This window comes from Carcharodon carcharias, chromosome 9 (genome assembly GCF_017639515.1).
Source record: "Carcharodon carcharias isolate sCarCar2 chromosome 9, sCarCar2.pri, whole genome shotgun sequence".
Classification (NCBI taxonomy): Eukaryota; Metazoa; Chordata; class Chondrichthyes; order Lamniformes; family Lamnidae; genus Carcharodon; species Carcharodon carcharias.
The window spans coordinates 69,973,608-69,986,740 of NC_054475.1; positions in this window are offsets into that span (position 1 = coordinate 69,973,608).

Genomic DNA, 13,133 nt, shown 5'->3' on the forward strand with positions numbered 1-13,133 from the left:
GCCCCAGCTGTTCACCTCCACTGCAAGCTTTATCCAGGCCTCCTTGGTCATCTAAGATGTCCCCTTGTGGCTATCAGCAGGAAACAACATACCTCCCTGCTCGCATACGACCTGGAGCAGTTCATACAGTGAGCCTTCACTGAACCATGGGGTGATCATTTGGCTTGACTGTGGCACCAGAGACAACTTCAGGTGCCCTGCTATTGCCACAAAAAAAAAACAGTGGCTCACTCTTTTCATTGGCCCATCTATGCTCTTTTCTGCTGGTTAATAATGCGGCTGACAAAGAATTAAAGTACATAGATTTTACAGAAAAGCTGATGGAAAGAATCCCCAGACAGGGCTGTCTGCCTTTTAAATATGGCACCATGTTCTGAAGAGCAATCAGGTGTTGTAGGCCTTCCCTTCATCAGAGCCGCTCTTGCCATGTGATCTGGTGGGAATCCCATGTCACCCTCACTAATTGGCTGGCTGCCAGGTAATTGGGTTCAGCCAGCTGCCATGAACCTGCGCTAGGTTCCCAAGAAGTTCTGGTCCCGCCAGCAGGATCCACAGCGAGTATGCTAAATCCAGCCCCACAAAACTACCGGATTGTCCTCAAAACCCATCTAATTCATAAATGCCCTTAAGGGGAGGAAATCTGCCGTTCTTATCCAGTCTGGCCTGCATGTTACTCCAGACCCACAGCAATGTGGATGATTCTTAACTGACCTCTGAAATGGCTTAGCAAGCCACTTAGTTGTATCAAACCATGACAGAGAAGTCAAATAAGAACAAAACCAGATGGGCCATCCAGCATCAACTTAGGCACTGGAAATCGCAAAAGCACACCTTGCCCAGTTGAACCTGCAAAGTCCTCTTGACTTGTGCCAAAACTGGGAGAGCTGTCCTATTGATTAGTTAAGCCTGACATAGTCATACTCACTGAATCATACCTTGCAAGGTACCAGAGGTGGCAGCATGGTTGGTATACAGTTGAGAGGGAATGGCCTGGGTGGCCTCAACATTGGCTTCAGGCCACATGGAGTCTCATAGCATCAGGTCAAACAGAGGCAAGGAAAACTCCTGCTGATTACCACCTATTGCCCTTCCTCAGCTAATGAGTTAGTATTCCTCCATGTTTAAAACCACTTGGAAGAAGCACTGGGGATAGCAAGGGCACAGAATATACTTTGGTTGGGAGCTCAGTAGCACCACTAGTCACTGAGCTGGCTGAGTCCTGAAGGACATATCTGCCAGACTGAGTCTGCGGCAGATGGTGAGAGAACAAACAAGAGGGAACAATCTACTTCTCCTTATCCTTACCAATCTACCTGTTGCAAATGCACCTGTCTGTGACAGTACTGATAGGAGTGACCACTTGTGTTACTGTGGAGACAAAGTCTCATCTTCACACAGAGATCACCCTCCTTGCTAAATGGGATAGATTTGGAACAGATCCAGATCAAGGATCAAGCACCCTTGAGGTACTATGGGCCATCAACAGCAGCAGAATTGTATTCAACCACAATCTGTAATCCCATGGCCCGACATACCATTTGTTCTACCACTACCTTCATGGCAGAGGACCAACCCATGTTCAATGGGGAGTATAGGAGAGCATGCCAGGAGCAGCACCAGCCATACCTGAAAATGAGGTGACAACCTGGTGAAACCATAATGTAGGATTACATAAGATAAAAGCAAAATACTGCTGATGCTGGAAATCTAGAACAAAAACAAAGTACCTGGAAAAACTCAGCAGGTCTGACAGCATTTGCGGAGAGGAACACAATTGACGTTTCGAGTCCATATGACCCTTAATCAGAACTAAAAAATATAGAAATGAGATGAAATATAAGCTGGTAGAGTGGGGTGGGACAGGAGGAGCTTGATATGGGCCAGTGATAGGTGGAGGCCAGGAAGAGACTGCCAAAGATGTCATAGACAAAGGGGTGTTGACGGTGGTGATATTATCTAAAGGAGATACTAATGGGAACATTAAGGGTAGCAAGCAGGACAAGCTAGTGGCAGATGGCCCTAGTGGGGGTGGGGTGGGGGGAAGGGATCAAAATGGGCTAAAAGGTGGAGATGAAACAATAGATCGAAATAAATTTAAAAATAGGTGGGAAAAGAAAAATATATTTGTAAAAAAAAAATTATAAATTATTGGAAAAAGGGGGATCGGAAAGGGGGTGGGGATGGAGGAGAGAGTTCATGATCTGAAATTGTTGAACTCAATATTAAATCCGACAGACTGTAAAGTGCCTAGTTGGAAGATGAGGTGCTGTTCCTCCAGTTTGCATTGAGCTTCACTGGAACATTGCAGCAGGCCAAGGATGGACATGTGGGCATGAGAGCAGGGTGGTGTGTTAAAATGGCAAGCGACAGGGAGGTCTGAGTCATGCTTGCAGACAGACCGAAGGTGTTCCACAAAGCAGTCACCCAGTCTGCGTTTGGTCATACGTATGAAGGGTCATACGGACTCGAAATGTCAACTGTATCCCTCTTCGCAGATGCTGTCAGACCTGCTGAGTTTTTCCAGGTATTTTTGTTTTTGTTTTATACAGGATTACATACATGTTAAACAGCAGAAAGATATAGACAGAGCTAAGGGATCCCACAACCAACATATAAGATCCTGTCACATCCAGTTGTGAATGATGATGGACAATTAAACAACTAACCGGAGGAGGAGGCTCCAGAAACATCCCCATCCTCAATGATGGGAGAGCCCATCAGTACTGTGATCATAGGTTTTTTGTTTCTCAAAATTAACCAAACGGATTGTCCTTGGGCCCCTCAAGGGCATCCTTTCTTTCCAACATTACAATATCTTCCATAATCAGTATTGCCACCCCAACTCCCTGAACACTTTATATCCTTGAATGTTAAGCACCCAGTCATTACCATTTTAAGCCATGTTTCTGGTATTGCCACTACATCATATTCACAAATGGCTAATTGTGCTTGTAGCTCACAAACCTTATTCTCCACACTTTATGTGTTTACATGCTTGCACTGTAAACCTGTCTTTGTATTCCTCATAGTCCTTCTTAGTTTACTCCTAATAGGATATGACTTTCTTCTCTAGTATTATCCAACACTCACTCTTTTATGCACCTTTTCTACTTCTATATGTTGGTTCCCATCCCCCTTGTTATGACCACAGCCAGTGTTAATTGCTGCGCAAACCAAATCCCAGAGGGAAACCTAGCTTACAGACCATACCCTTTTTTTTTGTATTCTGAAAATGAGAAGAAGACATACCAACCTCAGCAATAAGAGATCCAGTAACACTTCTGGGGTTTTAAAAATTAAAAATAAAAGAAAACTTTAGCACACAAGATTACAGTTACACAATTAAGGTTAGTCTCACAAAACATTCCCCCAAAACTCTCCACTTGTTCAAACTCACAAATAAACACCATCCAGGTAATGCACCCTTATAGATGTCTAATATGAAATCCAGTAGTATTACACAAGACAAACTGTTGTAGCTTTAATAAAGACATACTACATGACCTTTACCCACTTCCACCCTGCGGTGGAATCCACTTCAGAATAAAACTGCTTTCTGCAGCCTAAGACTTTTCTGGCTTGACTGGGTGCATGATTCAAACTGCATCCTCTCTCAGTCCAGAGCTCCAGCTGTAGCTCAACAGCTCCAGCTATCTCCACTTATCTTGTCAGCTCCAGCTCAACAGCTACTCTAAAATACCTTTTTCTCTCTCTCTCTCCTTTCATCTCAGTTCCACTGTTCTCACGCCTCTTTGAAATTCAGACCCTTTTAAACATAAGATCTTTCATGCTTCCATCTTCTCTTTGTTTTCAGATCAATAAAATATAATATCCCCACTACTATTTACCTATGGAACTCCTGCAAGATGCAAACATATTTGTTGTTAACTCTAACTCCCCTTTGATATTCAAACTCTCAACTTGTCTAAAAATGCAAATGTTAGATCTAACCTATTTACTTGTACTTCAAACTTAACATCTCTATCCTTTTCATGTTTTCAACCCCCCAGACAACCCAATTCCTATCAATCTCTTGCCCAGCTTAATTAAATCACACACACACACACACACACACACACACACATGCACACAGGCACCCAACCTTCTTTACAGAATAATACAATATTCCAAAATATTTTTTAAAAATTACACCCATTTCCACACCTCCCTCCTTAACAAAAAATGAAACATCGTAATTCAAAAAGATGGTTTCATTTTTCAACTTTTTTTCTTTTTCACTCCTATATTTAACTATGCAAAAAATAATTATACTATAGCGAACATGCATTAACTATGAAAATATATACACAAGTCATTTGTAAAAACAGAGTTCATTCCAATCCATTCTCCATTTGCCAATATCCAAGTTCTTTTGAATTTTAAACTCTTGACAACACATCTGCAATCAAATTTACTCAACCAGCCACCTGTATAATTTGTAAGTTGAACAGTTGCAATAATAAACTCCACTTGAAATAGTCTTGTATTTCTGTTCCAAAACTTTTCCAGAAACCTCAAAGGATTGTGGTCAATATATATAACCGTCTCTGAAGAATTGTTTGCAACACACATTTCAAAATGCTGCAAAGCTAACACCAAACTTAAAGCCTGTTTCTATATGGTTGAATATTGCTTCCGGTGTACATTCAACTTCCGTGAAAAATATCCTACCAGCTTCCCAATTCCTAGTCCATCTTCTTGTAGCAATACGGCACCAACGCTAACATCACTGGCAACAATAGCCAACTTAAACTGTTGTTAGTACAGTTTTCAAGCTGTCAAATGCATTCTGACACTTCAGTGACCATTGGAATTTTCTATTCTTTTATAATAATTCAGCCAGCGGAGCAACTATACTGCTTAAATTTGGCACGAGTTTCTGAAAAAATCCACGCATGCCTAGAAATCTCAAAACATCCTGTTTCATTTCAGGCACTGGGAATTCCACAACAGCTTTTATTTTTGCATCTTGTGGGGCCACTTGACCATGCCCAATAGCAAAACCTAAATATGTAACTTGCACTTGTTCCCAAATTCACAACCAAATTGGCTTCCTGCAGTCAATCAAATAGTTCCTTTAAGTGTTGTACACAGCACAATTGCTCAGTCCCTCAATCACTTTGTTTGTTGATCTCTGAAATGTTGCTGGTGCATTTTTCATACCAAAGGGCATTACTTTGAATTAATATAGAACATCCAGTGTCATGAAAGCTTTTGCCCTTTCCAATAAGGGCACTTGCCAATATCCTCACAGCAAGTCAATTTTTGTGATAAACATTGTCCTGCTTTCTTGATACAATCCTCCAATCGTGGAATAGGATATGAATCTGCCTTAGTTACTGCATTCACTTTTTGGTAATCAATACATTGGACAGAATTTTGCAATTGGTGGGCGGGCGGGCCCCACTGGCTCGGCGGCAGGCGGGCAGCTGATCCCCGCCACCGAAACGGGGCCCACCGCCATTTTGAGTGGGCGGGCCAGTTAAGGCCCGCCCAGTAGGCTGCCCGACGGGAAGCGTTATGCGCTTCCTGTGCGGGAGGGAGAGGGATTCCCCAACTGTCAAAGTGCACTCTTTCGCGCATGTGCCCGAAAGAGTGCACATCTCTCTGAGACTAAGTGCTGCTTGCTGACAGCGATTACTGACAGTCTGAAAAACTTTAAAAATAAAAAAATTATTAACATGTCCCCCTCACGTGACAATGTCACACGAGATGGGACATGTTAATAAGAAGCACAGAAACTTTATTAAGGTTTTTAAATACAGACATGAAACCTCATCCCGCTGGGGCTCCTGGCCTGCCCACCAACCTTAAGATTGGACGGGCATGATCTTTAATTATCCTGTCAATGGCCTCAATTGGCCATTAACAGGTTGGCAGGCGGACAGCTGATTTCGCTGTCCGCCCGCCTTCCTGAAGGTTTAAATGGATCTGGATGACATCAGAGCACGTCATTTTCGTGTCAGCGAGCAGGCCCCGCTCCCAACTTGCCGACGGGAAAACTCTGGCCATAGTCTTTGTGATCCATCTGGTTTCAGCACCATTACAATGGGTGAACTCCAGTTACTCTGACTGGGCTCCATGATGTCATTTTGAAGCATAAATTCAATTTCTTACTGCACTTGAGCTAGTTTTATTGGATTTAATCTATATGGATGTTGCCTTACTGACTCCAAGTTCCCCACATCAACATTGTTTACAGCTAAATCTGTTTTTCCCAGTTTATTTCCATAAATTGTTATGTGTGACTGCAATAGCTCTTTTAAATCACCCTGACACTTTTCTGGAAGGTACTTCAACATTACACCTAGATTCTTAAGCACTTCCTCATTATCCAATTTAATCAGAGGAAGATCATTTTAAGAAGCCTTATTTCCTACCACCGTTTCCTTACTTACAACTACCAGTACCTCCTCCTGTTTATTCTCTCTGTCAAAGTATTTTTTGAGCATATTTACATGGCACACTCACTGGCTCTTCCTTCCATCTGAGATATTTACTATGTAGTTTACCTCACTCAGTCTCTTTTCAATCTGGTAAGGTCTACTAAATGCTTCCTTCAACGGTTCACCTGACACTAGAAACAATACCAACACTTTTCCCCAGCCACAAAACTGCAAGCCTTTGCACTTTTGTCTGCCTTTGCCTTCACCACTTCCTGAGATATCTGGATAGTTCACACACCTTACTTAATCTCTCTCTGAATTTTGTTGTTTCAGAACTCTGATTCACTAATTTCTCCTGAATCAGTTTGAGTGGACCCCTTACTTCATGACCATAAATTAATTTGAAAGCACTGAACCCTGTTGACTCATTGGGGACATCACCAATAGCAAACAACAATCCCGTTCATGTAGATAGTCTTGATTATATGCTCTAATCATTGTCTTTAAAGTCTGATGCCTCCTTATGATTCAGGGTGATAGGCTGATGACCTAAACTTCTTTATGCCCAGGCTGTTCATTACTTCAAACACCTGTGACATTAAATTTGAACCCTGATCTGACTGTATTTCTTTTGGTAATCCATACCTGATAAAGAATTTGGTTTACTCCTCTACAATTACCTTTACTGTAATTTTCCTTAAAAGGTATTGCTTCTGGAAGTCCAGTGGACAAATCCACGATTGTCAGCAAGTACTGATTTCCACTTTTAGTCTTAGGAAGGGGTCCTCCACAATCAATTAGTACCCTGTTAAAATGTTCCTCAAATGCTGGAATTGGAATTAAAGGTGCAGGCTTAATCATGTCTTTATGTAGTCCAGGTCAATAGAAATGATTTTGTATCTTAGCTTGAGTTTTCCTATTTCCCAAATGTCCAGCCATTGGAATTTCATGAGTCACTCTCAAAATTTTGTTCCGGTACCCAGATGGTATCACTACTTGGTGCACTACTGCCCACTTTCCATCCCACTGAACATAAGACAGTTTCCATTTCCTCATTAACACATTGCTTTTAATATAATATCAATCTGGAATGTGTTCTGCTTCTGTTTCAGAATAAGCTGTCTGATATAATCGTTTCAAATCTAAATCCTTCTGTTGCAATTCCACTAACTGCACTGAACTAAACACCTCCAGCTCATAGTCTTTACACTTCTCCTCCTGAGTAATCTTTTCAAAGATTGATCCAGCCAACTGAATGTCAGAATCCTCCTGCTGTCTTTTAGATTCTTTCTCTTCCTGTTTAAACTTGTGCGTTTGTGATATCATCCACATAACCTGGAAACAATCCCATGTGCTCTTTCTGTAAAACTTCTGTTGCTTGCGTGTCAACAGGCTGCTGTACTACAGTAGGCACAGTCAATATCTATAACCCAGCTATATCATCCCCTAGAATAAACTGAATCCTTGCAATGGGCAATTTCTCTATTACTCCAACAATCACCTGTCCTGTTTTCAAATCACTTTTTAAATTTACCTTACACAATAAAATAGGTTTTACTTCACCATGAACTCCTTTAATTAATATCTTGTCCTGCAATAACCCTTCTGGACAACAGATAGCACTATCCCATAACATTAAGGACTGGCTAGTCCCGGTATCCCTTAAAACTTTGAAATTGTTTCCTGCTGTTCCCTGTACACATGGATATTTGCAAATAAATTCTTTAAACATCTCTACAACCTGCCCTTCAGGACACCCTTGGGGAAGTTGAGGACACATTCCCACTTCTCTCACTACCGCTGATTCTTCCTGCTCCATCTATACAAAATCAATTGTTTTTTTTCTTGCCTTTGGATCTCAGAGCCAGTACTCTTACTTACAGAACTTTTCTAAGTTCCAATTACCGCAGTCGGTTTCCTATTTAACCTCCAACAACTTGATTTCATGTGTCCAGCCTTATTACAACATATCAGTTTCCTTCCTTCAACTCTACTTTCCACCTTTCCATTTTTAATAGACTGGTGTCATTCAGCTTGATGCCTATTACTAACATTTTTACCAACTTCCTTGCTGATTACCATATGATCCTTTTTCTACACTTAACTGTGTGAAATATCATACATATCAGCTAAAACAGCAGTTTTCCCAATCTTTTTGCTTTGTCTTTCATCTAAACATGTCTTAATGTTTACTGGAATGCTATTTCTAAATACTTCCTTAATCATAACCTCACTTATATTTTCAAAAGTCTTTTCTAATTTTAATGCAATGAACCATCGATCCCAGGTAATTTGTTTTGTAAGCTCTGCATAAGTCTGATTAAGTCTTTTCCTTAAAGTCCTAAACTTCTACTGATAAGCTTCAGGGACAAACTCACGAACATTTAATATTGCCTTCTTTACTAGCTGATAACCTTTGATTAGCTTGCATATACATTCATGGCTATACCTGAAAAAAAAACTCTGTAACGTGATAGTCCAAGCATGTCTTGGCCAATTCAATTTCATAACTATCTTTTCAAATGAGGTGAAATATCTTTCAACTGCATTGTCTATAAATTTAGGCACTAAACCAAAGATTTTTAGTTAAATCAAATTCCTCAAAGGAGTCAAAATCACCATCGGAATCACCATGTCTCCTTTATTCCTTCATTCTAAGTTCCACTTTAGACCATTCATACCATCTGACTTCTTTCTGTCTCTCTAAAGCTCTTTATCTCTTTTCCTCTCCCTTTCCTCAATTGTTAAATTCAGGTTCAAGCTTCCGCAGTTCTATCTCTTGTAGTCTTTTATTTTCCTTTCCCTACTCCTTTCTTTCCCAATGAAGCTTATTAAATTTCGATTTCTTTTAATCTATCTTTTTCTTTTCTTTCTAACTTGAGTTTTTTTCATTTCTCTTTATTTTTCTCTTTCTTCCATTCAAGCTTTTTTTTAAATCTCTTTCTATATCAAACTGCTTCATTTGCAACTGAAGTCTTACTACCAGCAGCTGTGACACACTAGTTTCAGGTCCAATTTTAAATGCTGGGTAAGTACTTTAACCATTTCAGCCTTTTGAAATTCCTTTTATCTCCACCTGCACTTCATCTGCTAATTATTTCAACTGAGTTTTAGTCAGAGATTTTAAATACTCCACAGTTACAATTTCCACTCCCAGAAAAGTCATAGCAATTGCCAAATTGCAGTCCAACCCCTCATCACAAAATTCATGGGTTCAGCGTTCTTCTCATACTCATATCCCTTGGATTCACAAACTCCAACCCAATCAAGGAATTTTAATAATCCTGCAAAGAGTCCCCAAATTTGTTATAACCACAGGCGGTCTTAATTGCTGCACAAACCAAATCCCAAGGGGAAATTTGGCTTACGGGCCACACCCTCTTTTTTTGTATTCTGAAAATGAGGAGATGTATCGAGCTCAGCAGTAAAAGGTCCAGTAACACTTTTGCGATTTTAAAAATTAAAAGTAAAAGTTTTATTAACTAAAATAAAACTTCAGCACACAAGATTACAGTTACACAATTAAGGTTAGTCTTACAAAACATTCTCTCAACTCTTGACTTGTTCAAACCCACAAGTAAACCTTCCAGGCAACACTCCCTTATAGATGTCTATTATGAAATCCAGTAATTTTACACAAGGCAAACTGCTGTAGCTTCAATAAAGGCATACTACATGACATTTACGCTCTTCCACTGTGCGGTCGAATCCACTTCAGAATAAAACTGCTCGCTGCAGCCCAAGACTTTTCTGGCTTGACTGGATGGATGATTCAAGCTGTATCCTCTCCCTGCCCAGAGCTCCAGCTATAGATCAACAGCTGAAATAACTCCAGCTAACCCTACTGATCTCTTCGGCTCAAGCTCTAGAACAAATCTAAAATACCTCCCCCACCCCTTAACCTCGGTTCCATTGTTCTCACACCTGTTTGAAACTCAGACCCTTCCAAATATAAGATCTTACATGTTTCCATCTTGTCTTGTGTTCAGATCAATAAAATATAATATCCCCACTACTATTTACTTATGGAGCTCCTGCAAGATGCAAACATATTTCTTGTTATCTCTGACTCCCCTTTGATATTCAAGCAAACTTTCAACTTTTCGAAAAATGCAAATGTTAGATCTAACCTATTTACTTGTACCTCAAAACTCTATCCTTTTCATGTTTCCAACCTCCCAGACAACCTAATTCCTATCAATATAACATAGAAGCAAAATACTGCAAATGTTGGAAATCTGAAATAAAAACATTAAATGCTGGTTGCACCTCAACTGGACTGAGACCAATGCCCTCTTGGGTCCACGTAAGGACTCAAAATGTTAACTCTGTTTCTCTCTCCACTGATGCTGCCATACCTGCTGAGTTTTACCAGCATTTTCTGTTTTTATTTCAGGTTCCTATCACTCTCTTACCCAGCTTAATTTTTTTAAAAATCCATTCTCACACCCTGCCAATTTAGTTTAAACACTCCCCAGTCACACTAGTGAACTTCCCTGGGAGAGCATTGGTCTCAGGCCAGTTGAGGTGCAACCCACCCCTTTGGAATAGATGCCTCCTGTCCCAGAATGTTTAAAAAATTAATTTATGGAATGTGGATATCACTGGCCAGGCCAGTATTTATTCCCCATTGGTATTGCCCTTGAGAAAGTAGTGGTGAGCTGCCTTCTTGAACCACTGCAGTGCACAGTGCTGTTAGGGAGGGAGTTCCAAGATGTTGGCCCAGCAACAGTGAAAGAATGGCGCTGTAGTTCCAAGTCAGGATGGTGAGTGGCTTGGAGATGAACTTCCAAGTGGTGGTGTTCCCATGCATCTACTGCCCTTGTCCTTCTAGATATTAGTGGTTGTAGGTTTGGAAGGTGCTTTCCAAGGATGTTTGGTGTGTTTCTGCAGTGCATCTTGTAGATTGTACAAACTGCTTTCACTGTGCGTCTTTGGAGGGAGTGCAATCAAGGGCCAAAGCAGAAAAAGCTGGAAAAAACTCAGCAGGTCTTGCAGCATCTGTGGAGAGAAAAACAGTTCACATTTCAAGCCTGTATGACCCTTCTTCAGGTCATATGGACTTGAAACACTAACTCTGTTTCTCTCTCCACAGATGCTGCTGGACTTGAGGTTTTCCAGCATTATCTGTTTTTGTTTCAGATTTCCAGCGCCTGCAGTATTTTGCTTTTATGTCAGTCAAGGGGGTTGCTTTGTCTTAGATGGTGTCAAAGCTTCTTGAGTGTTATTGGAGCTGCACTCATCCAGGCAAGTGGAGATTATTCAATCACATTCTTGACTTGTGCTTTGTAGCTGGTGGACAGGCTGTGGGGGCATCAGAAGGTGAGTTACTTGCTGTGGGATACCGAGCCACTGGCCTGCTCTTTAGACATGCACTGTGCCAGTAGCTGAGGAGTTTATAGTTTGTATATTCTATAGTAACAAGGATCAGGAAAGAAGGACCCTAGAGTAATTGATTTTAAAAGGTTTAATTTAAAGGGATAAGTCTAGCAGGAGAGCTCAAAGCCGTGGTGTGCTCCTCATGTTTCTTGTGGGAAGCCAGGGACATTTCCAGTGCCCAGGATCAGCATGTGTGCAGGAAGTGTGTCCAGCTGCAGCTCCTGGAAGCTCAGGTTTCAGAGCTGGAACAGCAGCTGGGGACACTGTGGGGCATCCGTGAGTCTGAGAGCATCGTGGATAGCACGTTTAGAGAGGTGGCCACACAGCAGCTGAAGGGACTTGAGGAAGTAAGGGAATAGGTGACCACCAGGCAGTCCAAGAGAAACAGGCAGGTAGTTCAGGAGTCCCCTGGGGTCCCACTCGCAAATCGGTATTCTGTTTTGGAGGCTGATGAGGGCGCTGGTTCCTCCAGGGAGTGCAGACAGAGCCAAGCTTCTTGCACCACAAGCAGCCTGTCTGTACAGGAGGGGAGGAAGAGCAATAGTAATAGGGTATTCTATAGTCAGGGGAACAGACAGGCGCAACTGTGGCCATCAACATGACTCCAGGATGGTACGTTGCCTCCCTGGTGCCAGGGTCCGGAATGTCACTGAATGGCTGCAGGGCATCCTGAAGGGGGAGGGTGTTAAGGCACAGGTCATGGTATATGTTGGTACCAATGACATAGGTAGAAAGAGGGATGAGGTCTTGCATCAAGAATTCAGAGAGTTAGGCAATAGACTAAAAAGCTAGCGAACTCAGAAATAGGAGAATAGCACAGATGAATACGTGGCTTAAGAGTTGGTGCAGGAGGGAGGGTGTTAGATTCCTGTTTCACAGACCGTTTCTGGGGAAGGTGGGACCTGTACAAGTGGGATAGTCTACATCTGAACCAGAGCGGAACTAACATCCTTGTGCGTGGGTCTGCTAGTGCTGTTGGGAGGAGTTTAAACTAATTCGGCAGGGGGAGAGGACACAGGATGTTAGCAGAATAGGGACACATCATAATACAGTAAAACAATCAAGTCAGAGGGAGTACAGCTGCATTAAGTTTCAAGGGAGTAAGGCAAGGCTGGATGGCCTCTACTTTAATGCCAGGAGTATTACAGGTAAAATGGATGAGATAAGGGTGAGGATTGACACATGGAATTATGATATAGTAGCCATCGCCAACACGTGGTTGAGGGAGGGGGAGGGGCAGGGTTGGCAGCTCAACATTCCGGGATTTAGAATCTTCAGGCGAGACAGGGGAAGAGGAGGAGGCATTGCATTATTAGTTAAAGAGTCAGTTACTGCAGTAAGGAGAAATGATATCTTGGAGGGGGCATC